This window comes from Eptesicus fuscus, chromosome 4, assembly GCF_027574615.1.
Source record: "Eptesicus fuscus isolate TK198812 chromosome 4, DD_ASM_mEF_20220401, whole genome shotgun sequence".
NCBI classification, from domain to species: Eukaryota; Metazoa; Chordata; class Mammalia; order Chiroptera; family Vespertilionidae; genus Eptesicus; species Eptesicus fuscus.
The window spans coordinates 49,324,607-49,347,889 of NC_072476.1; the positions used below are offsets into that span (position 1 = coordinate 49,324,607).

General features: G+C 39.8%; 1 protein-coding gene across 4 annotated transcripts in view; it reads left to right on the top strand.

The window, feature by feature from the left end:
• Window positions 1–23,283, top strand: part of PJA2 (praja ring finger ubiquitin ligase 2) — a 145,997-nt gene that overhangs the window by 53,579 nt on the left and 69,135 nt on the right. For 3 of the 4 annotated variants that reach the window (XR_008555838.1, XR_008555837.1, XM_008144494.3), the window contains exon 1: window positions 19,049–19,522. The exons of the other annotated variant lie outside the window; for it this stretch is intronic. The gene's annotated coding sequence lies outside the window, so the exon portion shown is untranslated. Of the gene's footprint in view, window positions 1–19,048; window positions 19,523–23,283 lie in introns of those variants that run through there. 4 annotated transcript variants of the gene reach the window in all.

The window sequence follows — 23,283 nt, forward strand, 5'->3', positions numbered from 1 at the left end:
AGGCCAAGAACAAATTTCTGCTTTGATTATTTTATGGACATATCTTTTATAATTAATTTAACTTGGCAACTTAACATTTTTGCCCCTGTCTATTGCATTTTCTTAATATAAAGATAAATTTCTAAGGCTATTACCCATCACTTGGTTAGACATATTTCTCCATATGGCAACATAAAGCCCATAACTTATTCAGTTTTCCTTAGTTTTTACCTAATGTCCCTTTTCTGTTCTAGGATCACATCCAAGGTAGAATACAGCATTTAGTTATCCTTCTACTTAGGTTCCTCTGGGTTGTACAGTTTCTCAAACTTTACTTGTCTTGGATGTCCTTGATAATTTTGGGGAGTACCGGCCAGATATTTTGTAAGGTGCCTCACTATTAGAACTTGTCTTACATTTTATTCATAATAAGACTGGGGTTATGGGTTGGAGGAGGAAGTAAATTGTAACAGTAAATTGTCATTTTCATCACATCAGATCAAGGGTACATACTATCTGCAAATGATTAATGAATATTGATAGTGACCTTGATTATCTGGATGAGGTGGTGTTTGTCTGTCAGGTTTCTCCATTATAAAGATACTCTTTTCCCCCCTTTTCATACAGTATACTGTTTAGATGGAAGTAACTGTGCACAGTCTGCACCTGAGGAGTGGGAGTTATGCTCAGAGGAGGGTAGAGTACACAAATTAATTATTTGGAATTCTTCTGCACAGATTGATCTCTCTAATTTATTACTTTATTTAATCAGTTATTTATATCAGTATGGACTCAGGGATCATTACTTTATACTCTGGGCTATAATCCAATGCTATTTTATTTTGTTGCTCAAATTGTTCCAGCTTTGGCCATTGAAACCATCTGGGCATGGAGATTTCTTTTTTGGAAGGTCTTAAATTACTAATCAATTTATTTGGTATTTATATGACTATTCATTATATATTTCATCTTTTGGTTTATGGAATTTGTCCATTTTGTCCAAATTATTAAATTTATGTGTGTACAGGTTTTTTGGTGGTGATATTTTATTATCCTCTTAATTTCTGCAGAATCTGTAAATATATCCTCTTGAATTTCTGATATTAGTAACGGGCATCTTCTCTGTTTTTCTTCATCAGTCTTGCTAGAGATTTGTCAATTTTATTAATCTTTTTTAAAAAAACAGCTTTTATTGTAATTAATTTTTCTCTGTTGTTTTTATGTTCCAAGTCCCAGTAATTTATGGTTCAACATTATTATTTATTTCCTCATACTTACTTTGGGTTATTTTGTTTTCCTTTTTCCAGTTTCTTGAGGTGGAAGCTTTGATTATTTATTTGAAACTTCTGTTCTTGTGTAATTATTTGATACTATAAATTTCTCCCAAAGCACTGCTCTAGCGGCATCTCACAGATTTTGCTAAGTTGTATTTTCACTTTTATTTAGTCTAACATTTTTTCTTCCCCTTTAGAATTATTTCTTGACTGATAGTTTTAGAAATGTATTTAAAATTCCAGGTATTTAAAGATCTTCCTGTCACTTGTCTTTTATTGGTTTCTAGTTTGATTTCATTATTGTCAGAGAATATATTTTGCATCACTGCAATTCTTTTATAGTTGTTAAAATTGTTTAATGACCCAGAGTATGACCTAACTTGGTAAATATACACTTCAAAACAATATGTATTTTTCTATTGTTGTGTGGAATGCTTATAAATGTCAACTATATTGAATTAGTTGATAGGATTCAGGTATTCTCTGTTCTTGCTGACTTTCTTTCTACTAGGTCTATTTTACTGAGAAATGGGAAGAACTAGAGCAGAACCATCTTTATCCCACAGATGAAACCACATGTTGAGGATGACAGAACAGCCTTGTATCACCCACCTCTGGACTATTATGTGAAAAAGAAATACACATTTATGTAGTTTTAAGCTGTTCTATTTTAAGGATTTTTAATTTTTAAATTAAATTTCTTGGAATAACATTGGTTAATAACATTACATAAATTTCAGGTATACAGTTTTATAATACAACATCTGTATACTCCATTGTGTGCTTACCACCCAAACTCTAGTCTCCTTCCCTTATCACATATTTGACCCCCTTTACCCTTTTTATCCTCTCCCAACCACTTTTCCTTTGGTAGCCACCATTCTGTTGTCTATAACTATGAGTTCATTAATTTTTGTTTGTTTATTTATTTATTGCTTTTTGTTTTATATCCCACATATGAGTGAAACCATATGGTACTTGTCCTTCTCCATCTGACTTATTTCACTTAGCACGATACTCTCAAGATCCATCCATGTTGTCACAAATGGCAATACTTCATCATTTTATAATTGACTAGTGTTCCATGTGTGTGCTTTTGTATGTATGAGTCATATCTTCTGTATCCAATCATTTGTTAAAGGACACTTAGGTTGTTTCATGTCTTAGCTACTGTGAATAATGATCATTATTAAATAGCATCATTATTACAAATATGTGCTTTCAAGTTTTTCTAGTAGATCCCCAGAAGAATGATTGCTAAGTCATGTGGTAGCTCTATTCTTAATTTTTTGAGGAACCTTCATACTATTTCTCTTAGTGGCTGTACCAATTTATATTCCCACCAGCAGTGTGAGAGGGTTCCCTTTTTTCCACATCTTGAGGGGGTATTTTACTGCTATTTTTTTTAGCTTATATCTTACCAGATACCAAAATTATAAGAAGTTAACTAGGTTTATATATTTAGTCATGGATAAAAGTCAAATATACAATTTTCAGTGAAAAGAAGTGAGTTGCTGAAAGATTTATATAGGTTTATGAAAAGGTGTACAAGAAAATTACATATTGACATATATAATAAAAATATTTTTAAATCTGAATGGTAAATATGTATATTTATCATAAGCTTATCTAAAATTTTATAAATATTTGAAATATTTTACAACTAAAAATTAATTAAAAACAACAGCCTTCATGGAGAAAGTGATATTTGCCTTGAAGGACATATAGGATTTACACAGTCATAGTTTATCAGTTTGTATTAGTTTCCTACTGTTGCTCTACCAAGTTACCACAAAAATCGCTGTCTGAAATAACACAGGTTATTTTACAATATTCAAGGTCAGAAGTCTACAATAGGTCTCACTGGACTAATCTGAAGATGTCAGCAGGGCTGTGTTTTTCTGGAGGCTCTAGGAGAGAATCTGTTGTAACGCCCGGAACGCTGGCCGCACTTACAAAGCACCAAGAGTCGCCTCTTATGCAAAAAGCAAAGGGTTTATTGGTACAGGCATGCCCGGTCCCACAATATACTCTGAACACAGAGCAGAGGTTGTGGGTCCCGAAGCAGGGTTTGAGCACAGGTTGGGGGCCTTTATTAGCTGGGTGGCCGGGCGACCCGGCGACTGCTCTGCCATTCTCCATGCAGGGAGACCAGAGAGCAGCAGCGACCCTTTGTGTAGGACCGCTTTTAAGCACATTAACCACATCCGGTTTTTACAGAACAAGTAACCCAAGACAAAACAGTTTTTCCCAAGCAACGTCAGGATCATGCCAATGACGACCATGTTATTCACAGGGTCATCCTGTTCTCCAGAAAGCTGACAGTGTTCTGTGAAAGAAGGCTACGTGCTGGGAAGGGGCCATGAGACCATATCTCAAGGCCTGGCCTGGTGTCAGCACTGACAATTCTATCTGGGGCATAGTCCACGGCCTCTCTGGAAGCATGCTCAAAAATTTCCACTCTCCAACATTCCCCACTGGTTTTATGTACATGAGTCAAATCATTGACTCTTTTGGGTCATTGTTGGCAAGGGAGTTATATTGACCCATGAGGACTATAAGCTTGATATTTTAAGCTGGGTGTGATGAAGCCACGTCGGGATCCCGTTGACCTTGACTGCTGTGGAGGTGGTCCTTTCCAGGTAGGAGTCAGTCAGAGTCACCAGGGTGGAAGGATGGACCAGATCAGAGATGCTTCTGGACTGCTTTCTGGGTAGACTGTAAAGCCTGTAAGAACTTGAGTAAAGATTGGTTATGGATTTCAGCTTTTCTAGATTGGGTTTCCATGTAAGCTGGCAAGGTGGGTAGTAGGGTTTGGAAGAGTCACTAGAATCTGTAGAGGCCCCACTGGTTTTATGGCAGCCTCCTGGGCTGCTTCATCTGCAGCCTCGTTCCTTCTTACTTCTGGGGAGTCCCCTTGTCTCACATAGGTAGAGATGGAAAGACTTAATTGCATCTGGTAGTTGGCCCATTGTCCTTGCTCTGCTCATATCTGCCTAACTGCCTAATATATTACCTCAAGGATCCTGGCTCTGAATTCTTTTAGGGAAAATGGACGTTGTTAGGCTCTTCTAGCTACTTCCTGCTGAGGCGGGTCAGAAGTTTCTCTCAGAGCCAAGAGATCCTTGCTGTCTGTCAGAGGGACAATGAGGCCTGGGCACAGAAGGAGGTGGGCTTGTGACCCGGCGGAGACAAACTGTAACAAATGGTCTGGTGGAAGGGAAAGAAAACCCTTCAGTTTCAATAACCTATTGAAATAGAATTTTTCTCCTCAAAATTACCCCCATGTTTATCAAAAGAGCCAAATCAAGACTAATTTATCTATTGTATTTAATTTGGCCTGATTGTTTGCATAAACAAAACAAGAATGGTAACTGACTACCTTTGCCGGAATTTCATGATTGAATCTTAATATGCCCCATAGGGCCAGGAAGCCAAGCTATCCAGCTGCGGTCAGGCCTGCCTGTAGTATCTGCTGAGTTAGGTGAATTCTCACCTGCAGTGGCTCTACCTGGGCCCACGCCCTAGGTTTTAAAGCCCATCTCAGCAGCCCTCCTACTCATCGCGGCTCAGAGTGCGTGGGGGTCCCGCAGGGACGCAGAGGCGCCCTTATTGCTCCCCTTCTACTCTGACAAACCGCCAGTGATGGTAGGGTTTGGGCCTGATGCTCCAGCACCAGCTATTTTCAGGGCTACCAAGCAGGATACCAGGCTTTCTCCGTGGCACTCTTATTGGCTTCAAGTCTTCAGAGTTCAGGCAGGGCTCTTAAAACATGATAATCCAGTCAAAGTTTCTGATTAATAAAACTACTATTGGAAACCGGTCTTATTGTATTTATGCAAAGAAATGTATTATAACAAACAGTAACTGTTAGATTTCTTTTATCAGTCCCTCCCTAAGTACTTTGCCATAAGCTATTAACCCTCTGTTTAGGGAGGCAGAATGCAAATTATTTACTCTTCCTGGCTTACTGGCCTGCATTATTTGATTTCTTTACAACATATCTCTTCTCCTTCTTACACCTACACAACCTTCTATTGAAACAGACACTTCTAAATTAGCCTTTAAACCTTCTTTCTATGTCCTTTAAAAATGCATAACCATGCCTCAGACCTTCTACTCAGTATTCCTTATTCTTTGAAACTTTAATCCTTTAATGATTCCTAAAAACTAAACAGCCAGAATTTCTTAGATTAACATTTATGACTTAGACCTTCTGTGATAAAACTAAGAGCTGGTAAAAATATTTCTTTTTGAGAGACAGAGATTTTTAAAACTTAAACATTAAAGATATTATATCTTAAAGTTCCTTTGCTGAATATTCCAACACCGCCCAAGAAGTACCCAGTCACCCCACCCTGCCAGGCTCAGTCTTTATGTGTATTGGAAGGGTTAAAGAGAAGAAAACGGGCAGATCCACTGTGTTTTGCCAGCAGAGTTCAGATAAGCAAGAAACCAAGGACGCCAGCAGAGCTGGTTGTACCCAGCAAAATCAACAAAAACCTATCTCTCCCTTCTCTCCCCCTTTTCTGCATTAACCATTTACTCTGTTCTTAGCAGGGGAAACAAGACAAGCTTTCTTAGATCCTGTATAACCAGGCTTTTTACACTTAAGGAACAACTGTTCTCCCTCCCAGATTTTCCTTCTTTACTCCAAGGTCCCAGAGGATCTTAACCTTAATTATACAAATGACAGTAAACATTGAACAAAAGACAAGGACAAACACAACACGCTCAGACAAAAATCCAAAATGTCTTACAGTACCAACTGACTTGGCTGGCAACAGAATTTCAGAGTCAGACTCTAACAGATGGGAGGGTTCTAGGCACCCCTAGGCCTTCCCAGATGGGAGGATTCCAGGCATCCCTGGGCCTCCCCAGATTCCACCAGGGCGTCCCCCGGGGATGTGGCTTGCGATCTCTCTACACATCTGTCAGCCGCAGTCGGGGGAGACTCACTCCCCTCCCCGACAGCCACCAGACCAAACAGATTTGCCAGCCTTAACCCTCAAACTAAACAGCAAACAGAAAATAAGGACAAGCTATCGCTATCCGAGAGGTGCCGTTACTTACCCCAAGAAGCGTCTGTTGGAGCCTGAAGGCGGCTGCAGCAAATCTCGGTGGAACCTCCAAATGTAACGCCCGGAACGCTGGCCGCACTTACAAAGCACCAAGAGTCGCCTCTTATGCAAAAAGCAAAGGGTTTATTGGTACAGGCATGCCCGGTCCCACAATATACTCTGAACACAGAGCAGAGGTTGTGGGTCCCGAAGCAGGGTTTGAGCACAGGTTGGGGGCCTTTATTAGCTGGGTGGCCGGGCGACCCGGCGACTGCTCTGCCATTCTCCATGCAGGGAGACCAGAGAGCAGCAGCGACCCTTTGTGTAGGACCGCTTTTAAGCACATTAACCACATCCGGTTTTTACAGAACAAGTAACCCAAGACAAAACAGTTTTTCCCAAGCAACGTCAGGATCATGCCAATGACGACCATGTTATTCACAGGGTCATCCTATTCTCCAGAAAGCTGACAGTGTTCTGTGAAAGAAGGCTACGTGCTGGGAAGGGGCCATGAGACCATATCTCAAGGCCTGGCCTGGTGTCAGCACTGACAATTCTATCTGGGGCATAGTCCACGGCCTCTCTGGAAGCATGCTCAAAAATTTCCATTCTCCAACACTGTTTTCTTACCTTTTCCAGCTTCTAGAGGCTGCCAACACTAATTGGCTCGTGGTCCCTATCCATCTTTAAAGCCAGCAATGGTGGGTCATGTCCTCTCTCTCTTTCTGACTCTTCTGCTTCCCTTTTCCCCATTTATATACTGTGTGATTACATGGGGCCCACCTGGGATAATCTTGTTATCTTAAAGTCAGCTGATTAGCAATTTTAATTTCATTTGCAACCTTAATTCCCTCTTGCCATATAGCATAATAATATTCATAGGGGATTAGGATATGGATATCTTTAGGAAGCCATTCTACTACCTCCAGTGGGTCCATTGGTATTCTTTGTTTACAAGCAATTGAAATTGTCTCTAATGTGTGCAGATAGGGAATTTATTAGGCAGATATAGGTTTAGCTCATAAAATTACAGAAAATCTGAATAATTTTGCATTAAAAAAGGATGTGAAACAGAGCAGTTTTGGATATATAGAAAATAGGAGATAATTGATAATCATTTTTTAAATTTTTTATTGTTTAAAGTATTACATATAGTAGTACATATATCTCCTTTTTTTCCCCATTGACCTTCCCCCAGCCTCCCCTTCCCCTTGTCGCCTGCCCTCATAATCTTTTTAATAAACACCACTATCTTGATGAATCAGTTCCAACTTTGTTTTATTCTTATGCTGCTCAAGATTTAAATTCCAGGGAGAGAGAGAATCTGACTGACTTGTCTTGAGGAATGTCTCTACTTCTTAGCCAGAGCTGGGATGAGCACCTTGACTGAGGGACCCATCAAGGTTATATGCAATGAGAAGTGGTTCTTCCCCAATGAAAAATCTAGATATTGTTACCAGAAGAAGGAGAATGTATGTTAGGTAAGCAAAACAAGGCCCACTGTAGTAAGGAGAGTCATTTGGGGTAATAATAACAGAGTCTGCTAGGTTGTAGTGGAATCATAATAAACTGCATATTTTATGAATGTTTAGTTTGGCTAGCATGGAGCAGTAAATAGACTTCACAGATAGCAACAGGAAAGGAGGCTCTGGAGTATATATCTGTCCCTGAGTGCACTTGGTAAGTGCACAAGTGGAAGATCTTACCAATGTTACAGGGAAGAGGCAGCTATCACATTTTGAGGAATGAAAACTAATGTGATTGGAACTGTAGTTAAGTAAGCTCAGGTTAATGGCTTTGGTAGGAAATGGAATAGGAAGTTAGATTCAGAGCACAGTATGCCACTAGCAGCTATGAACAAATCTTACCTAGTTTTTTCCACACACTCCTGTATAGGAAACTGAACTTATAGTTAGTGAAAGACTAGTCTGGTTTCCTAGAAAGCAATGATTTCTCCAGATCCTTGGGGAAGGAGACGAGATTCAAGTTTATTTGTGATGACAGAACTAAAAACACCCACACACAGACTCAGCATAACCTCCCACAATGACAACCACAGAAGCAAGTGTATACAATGCCTTCTTTATCCTACTCTTTTCATTTTTGTCTATCAGACCCCTTAATTATCTATCTCATTGTTCTTCCTATCCCATAGCCATTTTTCTCCAGTTACTTGGTGAAGGAATTATACATTCATCTTGGCTACATTACTTAACTTAAAATATGCATCACATAAAATTGCTAAGTGACTTTCAAGGAAAGTAATATTTTATAAATCACACTTTTGAATGTTGATGTTTAAGATTCACAAAGAGAAATTACTAAGCTAAGTTAATTGAAGGTCAAAAATGTTCACAACTTACATGATAAAGATTAAAAAGAATTCTTGGTCAGAGCTACTCCTCAAATTCTAGAATGTGAAGCTCAAGCTGTGAATCTGAAAAGAAATGTGAAGTAATAACAGGTACTATCAATGTATCATCATCACTGCCTAGAAATATTTTCCTCTTGCTTCTGAAACATCATCCATTTTTATCTGGATTATAACAGCTCCTCTTCTGCCTCCCTTGTTTTTCTGGCCAGTGGAACAGATGAGTCATTTTACCATCTGGGCTAGAGGAAAAGGAGATGTATGGCTGAATAAAGCTGATGTTTGCTTGCTTAACATCTATATAATGATGCCTCTACAGTCTAAAATACCTCTCCTTCTCAGTGTCTTAGGCTCTTTCCAAAACAAAATTAGAGGGTATACTACAAAAACAATTTCTTGGTACTTATTCCCACCTCTAAGCCAACATTTCCAAACTTTTGGCAAACTTCGGATAACATTGAATTTTCAAAGATTTGGTAATGGCTGAAAAAGCTGAATTAAATTAATTTAGCAAAATATATAGCACCATATAGTTTTTGAAGTGCCAATCAAAATTCTAAATAACACAGCTCCCCCAAAACAAGATGAGCACTTAAAGAGGTAATGCCAGTCTTTGCTTAGAGGTAGATTTAAGGTTGTCCAGATGCTGTAGGTTTCCACTTCACAGTGTGTGTGTGTGTGTGTGTGTGTGTGTGTGTGTGTGTGTGTGTATGAAAAAGTATACTTTACTAACATCAGGATACAGTGGTAGAAAAATAGGCATATGTTTTCCTCATAGTTTATAGACCAAACATATAGATTATATGTAGAATATATTTCAAGGAATATGAGACCCGTATTTAAGACATTGTAAAACAGATAATCAATTTTTGCTTGTGCAAGATTAGAGTACTTCCTTTTCAGAGAGTTAATGCAAGCCATTTAGTTCATAGCTTCATATTGTTTTATTTTGTACACATGACTTTATGTTTTTTTTCATTTTTAAAATATGGATGAGAATTTCAGTTACCTGAAGACACAAGACTACTAATAAAATCGCCCTAGTACTGACAAGCATTGCTGATGAAAGGTGACAGAGGCTATGATGAATCTGCTAATCAAGTTGTATTAGATATGGTTGAGGGAACTAGTAATGTTCAGTATGAAAAACAGTTGACATAGGTATAGATAGAATCTCAGAAATTTAGAGCTGCAAGAGATCTTATTCAGATAATTTAGTCCAAATATTTCATTGTGCAAAAAGGATAATATGGTAACTTCTTTTAGATTATAGAATTAGTTAAGTAGAACTAAGATTATAATGGAAATCTCACATCAGTTCAGTGTTCTTTCTCTATTATCCTTCTGCATTTCCATGGCAGCTGACCTTAAATTTCAGAAATGCTGTCATCATCATCATCATCATCAATCATCATCATCACTGATATTTATTGAATGCTCATTATGTGCTAGTTTCTGACATAAGCACTTAATTATTCCTTGTGCATCACAATAACTCTTAAGGGTATAATCCTCATTTTCCAGTTATAGAAAACCAGAATTAGAGAAGTAACCCAGTCAGTAAGAAACAAAGCCAGAAATTAAATGTTGGTTGGACTCCACCAGTTAAAAAACATTTAAATACACTAGTCTCCCCTTATTTGTGGAGAATACATTCCAAGACCTCCAGTGGATTCCTGAAACCAAAGATAGTACCAAACCCTATATATACTATGTTTTTTTCTTGTACATGCATGCCTTTTCACTTCAAGGGGACACTTTATGGCTCCTCTTTGGCATATCTGAATTGTCAGCATCACTACTCTTGAGCTTTGGGGCTATTATTAAGTAAAATAAGGGTTATTTAAACGCAAGCTCTGCTATACCATGAAAATCAATCTGATAACCAAGATAGCTACTAAGTGACTAAGGGTGGGAGCGAATACAGTGTGGATATGATGGACTAAGGAATGACTTATGTACCAGGCAGGACAAGTTGGATGGTGTATGATTTCATTATGCTACTTAGAACAACGTACATAAACTAGAGGCCCGGTGCATGGATTTGTGAACTGGTGGGGGGCGTGGCCGGCAGAGATGGGCCCACTGTGGGAGTGCCACTCAGCCCGGTCAGCCGAGTGGCTGTGGACCCGCCCTCTGAGCGGCTGTTCCCTGGTCCAGCATCTTCCGTGGAGCCAGAGCACTCGCCTCTCCAGGGGACCCGGTCTGGGTCAGGCCCAGAGACAATAGCACTGAGAGGTGGCGACCACGAACCTGCCTCCCAGCCTCCGGGGTCAGCTCTGTGAGCCTGGAGTCAGCGCTGCATGGCCTACGGGCATCCAGAGGAGGTGGCAGGGAGTGAGAAGGAGGAGCCTGGGGCAAGGAGGTGACAATCACAGCCCGGGTTCCTGCCCATTGGCCCGGTGTTCACAGTACCCCGCAGTGGGAGCAGCCGCTCATCCCAGTCAGCTGAGCGGTGCTCCCACTGTGGTGGTGCACTGACCACCAGGGGGCAGCTCCTGCATTGAGCGTCTGCCCCTTGGTGGTCAGTGCGCATCATAGTGACTGGTCGACCAGTTGTTCTGGTTGTTTGGTCATTGGGCTTTTACTGTATAAGATTGTTTATTTTTGAATTGTCCATTTAATATTTCCTAACTGCAGTTGACCATGGGTAACTGAAAACCCAAAGTGCAAAACCACAGATAAGGGGGACTACTGTACTGGGCTCTATTCTTGAATACCCAAAGCCATTAGATCTGGGACTCGTAGGTGGATTTTATAAGAAGGAAAATTTCATCTTATATAAGAAGGAAATTTCTAATAGCCCACTTCTAACAATTCAGAGTTGGAATAAAACCCTATTTCAATGAGCTCCCCAAATACTGTAAATGTTGAAGTGAATCTTGAGGTAAGATTTCTACACTGAATAAGGAGCTAGACCTATTGATATCAATTTTTTCCTCTAAATCTTCTTCTTTTAAAAATCTTTTTACTAATCATCTGATATATTGTTTTGTATCTCACAAACTATTCATATTTTGCAATTATTATGATGAGAATATGTATTTTAAAGATATCTAAACATTCACATGTCTGAAATTCATGCTGAATGTTGGTTCTGAAAAATGGTTATGTGCTCTGAAGTGGATATTTATCATTTCCTTTTGCTGCTTGGAATCTAAACTTTTTCCTATTTGAGGAATTCCCTGCTATATAAATCTATAGGGGAGGCAGAGGTTCCCATTTTAGTAGCAAAAGTGCCAGTACCTTCTTTCCTACCCTCTACTGGTACATGACTTAGGCTCTGGTAATCAAAGTCCTCCCGGGACTTTGAAGCAGGAGTTAGCGATGTAAAGAAGCATGGTCAAGGGAGAATTTATTGGCAACAAGAGCAGCCAGTTTTGATTGGCACAGTTGTCAGGAGCACCATCCTGTGTTGGCGTGGGCTGCGTCACCTGGTGTTCTGGGGGCAGCAGTGTGCTCACCAGCCTGGTTCTGTCTCATGCCTTAGGTTATGGCTGTGCATGCTCAGCCTCCATTTGTGGCTGCCCGTTTCCAAGCTTGCTTTTCCAGTCTTCTCTACACTTCTGGGAGGCACCCAATATCTTTTCAAAAATTTCCTTTTTCTCTTTAATTAACTAGTTTTGGTTAATTACAACCCTAACTTATACATTCCCCATAATAAGGAAATGGAATTCATCACTTTCAGTTTAACTATGCAGTCTTTTTATCTTATAAGTATGAGATTTATTAGCACTTACATGAATCTCTACTATTTTTAGTGTTATGTGCAAGGCAGTGCTGAAGACTTCTCCAGTATATGATACGGATAATGTCCTTTAAGTTTGAGTAGTCTATTATGTTAATTATACTATTATGAAAAGTCTAGTATGCTCAAAACAATGTTATCGCCTCTTCTTCCTGAATCTTCCAAGTTATCTCCTCTTCTTCCTGAAAATAATATTAAAGAAATTTGAAAGTATAAACCCTAAAATATAAAGATAATAGGAGGAAGGGCATCAGCACATGAGAGCTTTTAACAAATTTTAAGAAAACAGAAATCAACGGGAAGAATATAACTGATGGAGCCAGGAAGAAAAAAGCTAAAAACTCAAGACTACTTAAAAGGAATAATAGCTGACATGGGAAACTAGCAAACATAAAGAACCCCAGAGATAGCTACTATTTCAGCCCTGGCCAGTGTGGCTCAATTGGTTGAGCTTTGTCCCATGCACCTAAAGGTTGCTGGTTTGATTCCCAGTCAGAGCACATGCCTAGGTTTTGGGTTCAATCCCCCGTGGGGAACATGCAGGAGGCAGCCAATCCATGTTTCACTCTCACATTGATGTTTTTTTCTCTCTCTTCCTCTCCCTTCTTTACTCTAAAAAAAATCAATTTTAAAAATCTTAAAGTAAATATAGTTGGTATTTCAGAAAGCTAGGTGTTAGTACTATGGAAAGTAGAAGTAAGATATGGACAAAACTGAAAAAAAGGTCATTGAAAACTATATATAAGTACAGAGCAATATAGATGAGCCACATATATAATTATAAATGTTATTGTAGCCAAAGTTAAAAGAAACAGTGAAATTAATTTGGATATATTTTAATTAATATTTCAATATGTAATCAATGTAAAATTATTACTGCAATTTTTTCTTCTCTTTTTGTACTAAATTTACAATCTGGTGTGTATTGTACACGTCTATGCATCTTAATTCAGATTAGCTACATTTCAAGTGTTCAGTAGCTACCTGTAGCTAATGGATACTATATTGGACAATGTAATTCTATATGAAATTCCACACAGAAAAATAAAACAGTCAAATGTCTATCTCTAAGACAGAAAAGTGAAATCTCTTTTCACTCCCCTGAAGTAATTGAATGACCCTGGAGCAAGATTTTTGTGTTTTAATATTTATGATTCTCTCAGCAAGAGAGCTAACTCCCTTTAAAGTGAGGTTTTTCTGTCTGTGTCCCAGATTTACTGAATCAAAACCATTTGGGCTGGGGCCCAGTGCAAGCCAAAGCTACTCTTGCCCTGCTTTGGTTATTTGTGCTGCAAGCCTTGGTTGGAATATCTAATCTGGAGTTCTGTGACAGTCCAAAGTTAGGGAGTGAGGCATCCATTTTGTTGATGTGGATTTTGGTGGAGATGATATAGTTCCGGATCTGGGAACTACAGTGATGGTTTCCGTGAATTGCCAAACAGGTCTTAATACTCTGCGTTTCTTCTCATGGCAAGGGCAGAAGTTCTCTTGGTGGCCCAGCTTTGTAGTCTGACTTTGGGATAGTTCTTGGAAGCCCAAATTAGAGCCAATTTCATCAGCCCTCCTTCTATATCATATAGTAAGTCTTTTTCCCTCCCTTAAACTTTCTGGAGAGGATTAAGTTTTCTGAAATGAATTCTAAATGATACAGTAGGTATCATTTAGATACCTTCATAACCTGTGGCCTATGATTCTTGAGAGAATGAAACACAAGGTGAACTTTACATTATCCTGGCCTTTTTCCTGAGAGCATTTACCAAAATTGTGGTGCCAAGGACTAGAGTTAAGCAGAACATGGTACACAGAGGAGATAAGGGGTCAGAGTACAAAGTTGCCCAATATGGCTGAACTTAAGTGGAAAAATCTCTACGAGGAGGAACTGCAAAGAAGGAACCTCAAAACCTTCACATCAATTCCCATTAAGTTGTTGGCTGACTCTTAAATGATGCATGCAAAGAGCAAGAAACCCAGCAGAAAACAGCAACTGAAATTATGAAGAGCTGAGTAGAGATTTCAGCAGGTATATGGTCAGTCTGGATGTCAAAGATAGGAATTTAAGTCCTGCCATATGAGAAAGAGAACTTGGTAAATATCTTGGCTTTCAATTGAGACCCCAGAAGGGTGACATTCTAAGAGTTAGAACCACACCCTAGAAATAAGAGCTACTTCCTAAGAGTAAAGACAAAACTGAAATAGACTAATCCTAATATAGCCTAAAATTAAGTCTCCCATAGGCTTAAGGGTGGTCTGCTGGCAAATCATGATCATTAATCACTAGGCCACTTCCATGTTAGGTCACTAAAAACCTTAGAAATCTTTCACATTCTTTTACTTCCTCTATTCTACTGGCTGGATATTGATGCTCAGACTTATAGTGAAAGCCATGCATTGGAGGTACAGGCCCCTGAAAGTGAAGCTGAGCTTCCCATCCATCCTGCTGAATGGGCTTTTAATAATAAATAATGTTGTATTATGCTACTGAGATTTGAACATTTTATCTGTTACAGTGGCTTAACTATTTATCTCTATATTTATCATCTCACTGAAATGTTTTCACAAATGCATCATTTTATTAGCTCTATTAGAGGCCCGGTGCATGGGGGAGTGGGGGGGAGGGGGTGTCCCTCAGTCCAGCCTGCACCCTCTCCAATCTGGGACTCCTCGAGGGATGTCCGACTGCCTGTTTAGGACCGATCCCACCAGGCAGTCGGACATCCCTCTCACAGTCCAGGACTGCTGGCTCTCAACCGCTCGCCTGCCTGCCTGCCTGATTGCCCTTAACCACTTCTGCCTGCCAGCCTGATCACTCCCTAACCATCACTCCCCTGCCAGCATGATCGATGCCTAACTGCCCTCCCCTGTAGGCCTGGTCACCCCCAACTGCCCTCCCTTGCTGGCCAGTTCGCCCCTTAACTGCCCTCCCCTGCAGGCTTGGTCCCTCCCAACTGCCCTCCCCTGCTGGCCTGGTTGCCCCTAACTGCCCTCCCCTGCTGGCCATCTTGTGTCCACATGGGGGTGGCCATCTTGTGTATTGGGGTGATAGTCAATTTGCATATTACCTCTTTATTATATAGGCTTTTCTATCTCAAGAAGCTAAGGCTCTGTAAAATTAAATAACCAACCTAAGGTCATTCAGTGCATAAATGACAAGGCTAAAGTTAGATTTTCTATTTTTTCTTGAGTCAGTTGTTGTGGTTTGTATCGTCCTAGAAATTTGTTCATTTTGTTTAGATTTTCTAACCTATTAGGATACAAATGTTCTCAGTTTTCCCATATAATAACTTCTTATTTCTGTAAGGTTAGTAGCAATGTCTTTTCTTTCATTACTGATTTTAGGAATTTGAGTCTCCTCTCTCTTGGGGGATCATTCTTTAGTACTTACTAAATCTTTAACTTAGTCTAGTTAAAGATTTGTCAATTTTGTTCATCTTTTTGAAGAACCAACTTTTGGTTTTGTTGAAAACTAGTCATTTAAAAAATATGATGTGAAAATTCTGGAAATCAGATTCTTCCTCTTGTCCAGGGAGTTTTGTTATTGCTGTTTGTTATAGTACTTGTTTTTTTATTTATTTACAATGACTTTTTGGACTTATATATAGTCTGTGTTCTTCATGTCTGGCCATGGAAGATCCTGTGTGGTTATTTAGTACCCAGTTAATGATTAGACAGAGATTTCCTTAAACTCTTGGAACCAATATGTCACCCAGTGTTTGTTGAGGGTGTGTGTGTATGTATGTTGGGGCATGGCTTCAACATTAAGCCAGGCAATTGCCAACTTCCCTAGCCTTAACTCCTCAAGGTCAGCCTAAGGTGCATGTTTAGGGCCTTCTCGGGTCTTTCCTGAGTTTATGCACAGTTTAGCTCAGCCCTGGTCATGTTTGTGGGTTTCTGGATTCCCATGAATATGTTGGAGCTTTTCAAAGTTCCTGCAGACATCCTCCAGCTTTTTCATTCAAGCTTTTTGGTTAACCTGTTATTGCCCCAACTGTTTCCATTGTCTAGGGCAGCAGCAAAGTTAATCAATTCCCTCTCATTGCTTTTGATAAATGCTTGAAAAAAAAATGGTTTTTGCACTGGCATTGGCTCTAAATCCAATCAAGTGAAGACAATCTGACAAGTGAGATCTTTCCCCAGATAGGTGAAATAATGACTATTCTCTTGGAATTAGGCTTTGAGAGAGTCTATTTCTGCCTCATCTGGTGGCTGCCAGGCTGCTAGTTTTCACTATAATTGTGGGCTATTGTTTTTCAATACTAGAGCAGAACAGGAGACAAAGGAATTGGATTAGAACAAGTCACAACATCACAAAGCTCACTGTTCTTTCTGAGATTCAGCTGGTTTTCTTGCATAAATGCTTCCTGGACTGCTGCAAGCCTTTGGTTAATTTCCAGAATTCTGAAAAAGTTGATTTTGATGACTTTGCCAGTTTTCTCATTGCTTTGTGAAGAAAATGATTTCCAGAGGTCCTTATGCCTTCATTTTTGCTGATGTCACTCTAAAACTATGATTAGAACTCAGGCCCTCTCACTCCTTGACCAATCCTCCTAATATAATGCACACACAACTTTATGTGCATTAGAGTCAATTGGAAGGCTTGGTAAAATACAGATTGGTGGGCCTCACACCTAGGGTTTCTAATTCAGACCTGAGGTTGAACATAAATGAGAACTTTCATGTTTAAAACATTTCCAGGTAATGCTGAGGCTGTGGGTCTGGGGGATCACTCTTTAAGGACCATTGCATTACATAATGTGATATCTTCAACCCATTGCCTTAGGAAGTTCTTCTCACCTCAGAATCAATAATAATACATGTAAGTCAATAATACATATTATCTCTCTAATCACCTAATTCAATATATAAGCTAATATGTATTTAGTACTTACTACATGCTAAGGATGGCAAGCTTTACATTTATTAGGTTACTTTAATCTATACAATGACTCATTGGTAGGTGTTATTACTTTCCCAATATTTAAATTGAAATTGAACCTAGAGAGGTAAGTAGATTGCCCAAAGAGTAACAGATCAGTTCTGATGCCTTAGATGACTTTAGTTGGCACATGCATGCAGAATTAAAAACAATGACTCACATGGTGAGAAAGTGATTCTTATTTTGGTTGTATTTTACTATCCTTTGATTACATTATGATAAAAATGCCACTTATATGCTTGGTCTTTAATATATGTCTAATGTTTGGTAACCTACCCTTAGGCTCAGAGATTCCAATAGACAATAGTTCCTAACTAGAACTTAAAAACATGGTTTTCTTTTCACTTACACTTACTTTCAATTCAGGATAATTGATGGAGGTTTTCCATTTATAACACGTTTATAGTTTCCCTCTTAAAGAAATGGAAAAAAATGCATTTTTTAAAGAAAATAATAAATAATACTGCAAGTAGTATACACAGATATGGTATAAAAAAAGATTGATATTTGGGAAAACTTCCCCCCAACTAACAGGTTAGTATAACCAATTGGGTCAACATGCAATATCCTAAAGGGAGATCAGGGAAGTGTGATTAAAGTATGAATTCTCTTTTCAAGAGGGAGAGGTTGGGATGAAAAAAGAGCCACGGTTTCTAGAGCAACATATATAAAGCAGATAAATATCGAGTGGGAAATGGTTCCTTCATAAGAAATGTACTACACGGATGGACTGAGATTTAGATTTGGTTTCACAATATGTCTAGCAAATTCTCATAACTTAAATTTCTAGAGTAAATTTTGGATAATTTGTTTTCATCAAGACCAAAAAAAAAAAATTAGTTTTGATTCACTGGGAAGAGATTTTTGCAGTTTCCAGGAACAGCACAAGTAATAGGGCCCTGAATTCTTGGTGGAGGAAGTGCGCTAAATATATCCTGGACGCTGGGCTTGTGAGTGGAGGGTGTGGTGGGGGTTGGGAATAAGATGGGAAGAGAACAGGACTGTAATTAGGGAAGCGGACATGTTCAGGATGTAAAGAGGACTCGTGCGGAACGAAGAAACAATTTAGCATCATTGACATGATTAAACTGTTGGCCGAGTTTAAATTAAGCAAGGTGTTTAGGGACTACAGCTGTTGTGTTTATTTTAGTGGCGTGTGATGGGAGCTGTTACTTCCCAGCATGACAGCCTATCAGCCTCAAGATGCAAACTGGAGGGCTCTGGTCGGGCCAAGGCCCCAAAGAGGAAACGCAGGCCTCTCCCATAACCCGCCCCCGAACCAACAGAATCAGAAATGAGGGAGCCAGGGTAAGACTGCAGGGTATAGGGACGTAGACTCTGCGTGGGCAAACGTGCCCTTCCTCCGTCTATTTTTTTTCTTGTACCGCTCCTATCTGAACTGCAGCAACGGAGTGAACATGATGCCAAGAGACCTTGACCTTGTTAATTAGGTTCCCAGTCGAATTAGGATTGACTTTTAATGCCTCCATTTTGGTTGTTGCTGTAATAATTTCTGAAAGCCGAGCTGCGCCAGTCCCGCCTGAATTCCCCACACCCGCTTCCCTTTCCTAGAGACCCCACCCTCCGCTCCCAGCCCTAACCACAAAAGGCAGCGCCGTTCCAGCCCCGGACGGAGCCTCGCCCCTCCCCAAACGTCGCAGTGCCGCAGGGAAAGGAGGCGGGCCCAGGCTCGGGCGTGGGGTGGGAAAGAGCGGAGCTTCGTCCTTCCCCTCTCCGGCCAATCTGAGAAGTCCCCTAGACCGAGGAGGGAGGACCAGGGTGCGGAGACGCACGAAGTACTTTTCCCCTTCTTCTGCCACGTCCCAACCCTTGACGTGAGCCCACTCCTGCGGTTGCGATTGGATATGTGGATTTTTCAGCCCCGCTAGAAGCCTTTCAAGTCTATTGGTCGGTCCTGTCTTGGGGGCGGGGCTTGCGTGCCCGCCTCCTTCGCCTCTACCGCGGCGCGAGGGGCGGGACTCGCCGCCGCTGCCTCTGCTTCCGCCGCCGTCGTCGCCGCCGCCGCCGCCGCCGCCGCGGGCTCCGCCACCTGCCACTGCGCGTTAGGCGGGGGAGGAGTCGGAGGCGGAGAAGAAGGCGGTGGTGGCGGGTGGAGGATCGAGCGCTGTTCTCGCTCCGGAGCCGCTGCACAGTTCGGTGAGGGGATTTTTTTTTTTTTTTAAATCTGGCTTGTTCTGAGGTTGGTTATAGCAGGGTCGGGCGAGGAAATTGCTGCCTTTACCTCCTTCCTCTCTTAATTTCTGTCCAGAGGGAGCGGGGCCTATCTCTGGTCCGCTGCGCCGGCCATGGTGGGTGGGGTTGATAGCTGTGAAGAGGCCTCCGCGCCTCCTGGGCCCGGTCCAGCCGGGACCCGGCACCGCACTCGTGTCCCGGCGGATGACATCGGTTGGTAGCGGAGGTCTCCACCGTCCGCTTTTCCTGTGGCCTCTTTTGCTGTCCTTGGTGCCTCGGCCAAGGACCCCGCTGCCTTTCTCCCCACACTAGCTACTGAATGAGTGTCCCCTCGCTAACACCCCCCACCGCCTTCTCTGCCCATCTCCAGTCACCCCGCGTAGAGCTGGCCCATCTTACGCCATAGGCCTGCGGCCCCCTCTGCCGAGAAACCGTCCGCTGCCCTCGCTCTGCTGGCTGTGTTTGCATTTCCCCCGATCACACCCGAGGCCCAGGCACGCAGTCGCGCTGGGCCCGGTGGTAGCACCATTTCATCAATGCTTCTCCCCAGTAAAGATGTCAGGTCAGAGCACGCCTCTGGCAGCGTCAGCTCCAGTTGGGGCCTCCCAAAGATTACTGCTGTACATCATTTTGCGCACATTCAAAATGGTGAGTTTAAAGCCTCCCAGACCAAGTTAAAGGAAAGGGGAGGAGATAGTTTTGTTGCAGCCAGGAAGGAGAATCTGTGTAGGAGGTGCCCCTCTCCAGACATTATCTTTTTATTTATTTTTTATTTACATGCTCATCGACACTGCTGTGAGCCTGCTGGTTCTGTGAAGTTCACGATTTTCACAAAAGGCCTAATATGTTGTTATTTTTATCATGAACTATTTGATCAGTTAATTTTTTTTTTTAAATGGCAGTCACTTCTGCTGAAGACTACGGACCATTTGAAGAGTATGTAAATAAGCATGAAGATAAAAGAAATAAACGTTTGAGCTATTTTTTTAGTTTTCAATTGTCTTAATGGAACTCGTGTCTTTTTATATGCAACACCTTTAGTTCTTAAAAATTAAATGCAGACATGCAAACTAGATGTGAAATTCAGCAATATAGAAAAATAATGATTAGGTGAAATGTGAACATTTCATTTCTCAGTCCCATTTTACTGTGGAGAGTTAACAATTTACATTCATCTTTCTAAATGCACTTTTAAACACATATGCACACACATAAAGTTGTTTGGGAGGATGGCATACCAAACACATTGATATATATCACTTGCTTTCTTTACTTAATTATATATCTTGGACATCTTTACTTGTTACATATAGGCCTCCCTAAGACTTTTTTTAAAGGCTAAGTGATACTAGTTCGAATAGGCTAGAATTTATTTAACGATATCTCTTACTGAAAGACATTTAAATTAATTAGTTTCTTTTTGCTGTCACAAATAATGCTTTTAAAGCCAACTTTAAACTTTATTGATGTTTTTAATGACAAACTTTAAATCTTTCTAACTTTTAAAAACACAGTACTGGAGAATATAAGGTTCTTCTACCCCTTCCTCTAGTTCTACCTTCAGAGTCAACTCTTCAGGAAACTTCCTCTGTATGTGATTATTTCTGGGGCATGGATTCCTAGAAATGGAATTGCTGGGTTAAAGAGTATGCACACTTTAAATTTGATAACCATTTCTTCCTCATTTTTCCCAAAGTTATTCATTACTGTTTTTATGCATTTCTTCTCCAGAAGAACTTTAGACTCAACTTGTAAATTAAATAAAAAAATCTTTATGCCCTGACCGGTTTGGCTCAGCGGATAGAGCATCGGCCTGCGGACTGAAGGGTCCCAGGTTCGATTCCGGCCAAGGGCATGTACCTTGGTTGCGGGCACATCCCCAGTGGTGGGGTGTGCAAGAGGCAGCTGATCGATGTTTCTCTCTCATCGATGTTTCTAACTCTCTATCCCTCTCCCTTCCTCTCTGTAAAAAATCAATAAAATATATTTAAAAAAAAAATCTTTAAATACCACAGTGTCATGGTTATTGTTATTAAAAGTCTTGAAATCAGATAATGAGTCTCCAACATTATTCTTTTTCAGAATCATTTTGGCCATTTTACTAGTAGTTCTTTTGCTTTTCGATAAATATTTTTTAGAAGTGATAGGATTTCTACAAAAAGTGCCGAGGGGATTTTCATTTAGATTGTATTGAATATATTCATCAATTAGGAATTGACATCTCAATATTGAGTCTTCCAATTAATGAACACAAGATATCTTCATTTATTTAAATCTTGTTTGATTTCTTTCATCAGCATTTTGTAATTTCAGCATACAGGTGTATACTGAAAAAGAAAATCTCATTTTTGTTAAGATTTAATACCCAGGTATTTCATTACTTCTGATACCAGTTAAAATTTAGTATGCAGTTGTTCATTGATAGTATATAGACATATGGTTGTTTTTTGTATACCTTGAATCTGGCAACCTTGCTAAATTCACTGAAATCTAGTAAGGGTTTTTTTTGTTGTTTCTTTGGCATTTTCCTATGTAAATAATGATGCCATTTGCAAACAAAGAACAGTTTTATTTCTTTGTTTTCACTGTCTGTGTACAACCTTCTTTCTTTTCCCCCCTTATTTCATTGGCTAGGGATTTCCAGTATGATATTAAACAGGAGTGGTGAGAGCAGATATTTTGTCTTGTTCCTGATCTTAAGAGGAAAACTTTTGTTCTTTAAGTATAATGGGCCTTTTATCAATCAACTATATATAGTTACAGTAAGTGAAACAGGTCTTTTATAAAGTTAAGGATGTTCCCATTCTGTTCCTCGATTGCTGAGTTTTTATTATGAGTGGTCATTGAGTTCGTTCAAACTTTCTTGCTGTATTTATCGAGGTGATCATATGGTTTATCTTCTTTGGTCTGTTAATAAGATGAATTACATTGATTTGTTTTCAAATGTTGGATCAACCTTGCATTCTCTAGGTGTACTTCCCTTGGACATGATGTATTATCATTTTCATATATTAGTGGATTTAATTTGCTAATATTTTGTTGAATACTTTTTTGTATCTATATTCATGAAAGATGCTTTTTCATAATTTTTTGGTATCAGAATGATGCTGTCCTTATATAGTTGGAAAATGTTTCTTGTATTTTCTGAAAATTTTTGGATAGGCTTAATACTTGTTTCATAAATGTTCATTAGAGTTTGCAAACCAACCTATCTGCGTCTAGAGTTTTCTTTATTGGACGGTTTTAAAGGATAAACTTAATTTGCTTTAATAGGTATAGGATGATTAGGGTTATCTGTTTTTGAAAGCTTCCAGTCTTTGACTATGTGAGTGACCCTTACTCACTATGTGAGCTTTAATAGTTTGTATCTTCCAAGGAATGTACCTAATTAATCTATTCATTGCCATAACATTTATTATCCTTTTAATGTCTATAGCGTCTGTAGTGATGTCCTTTATTACATTACTGATATTGACAGTGTGTTCTTGCTTTTGTCTTTATGAGTATGTTTTCTGGTTTATCAAAAATGTTTTGTTTTTACAAAGATGCAGTTTTTTATTTTTATTGCTATTTAAAATACATTTTTAATATCATTGATTTCTGCTCTTTACTATTTCTTTTTGTATGCTTTGGGTTTAAATCTCTATTCTAATTTCTTAAAGTATAAGTTTAGGCCATTGACCTTCTTTTCCTTCTCAGCATTGCTTTAGATATTCTCACAAATT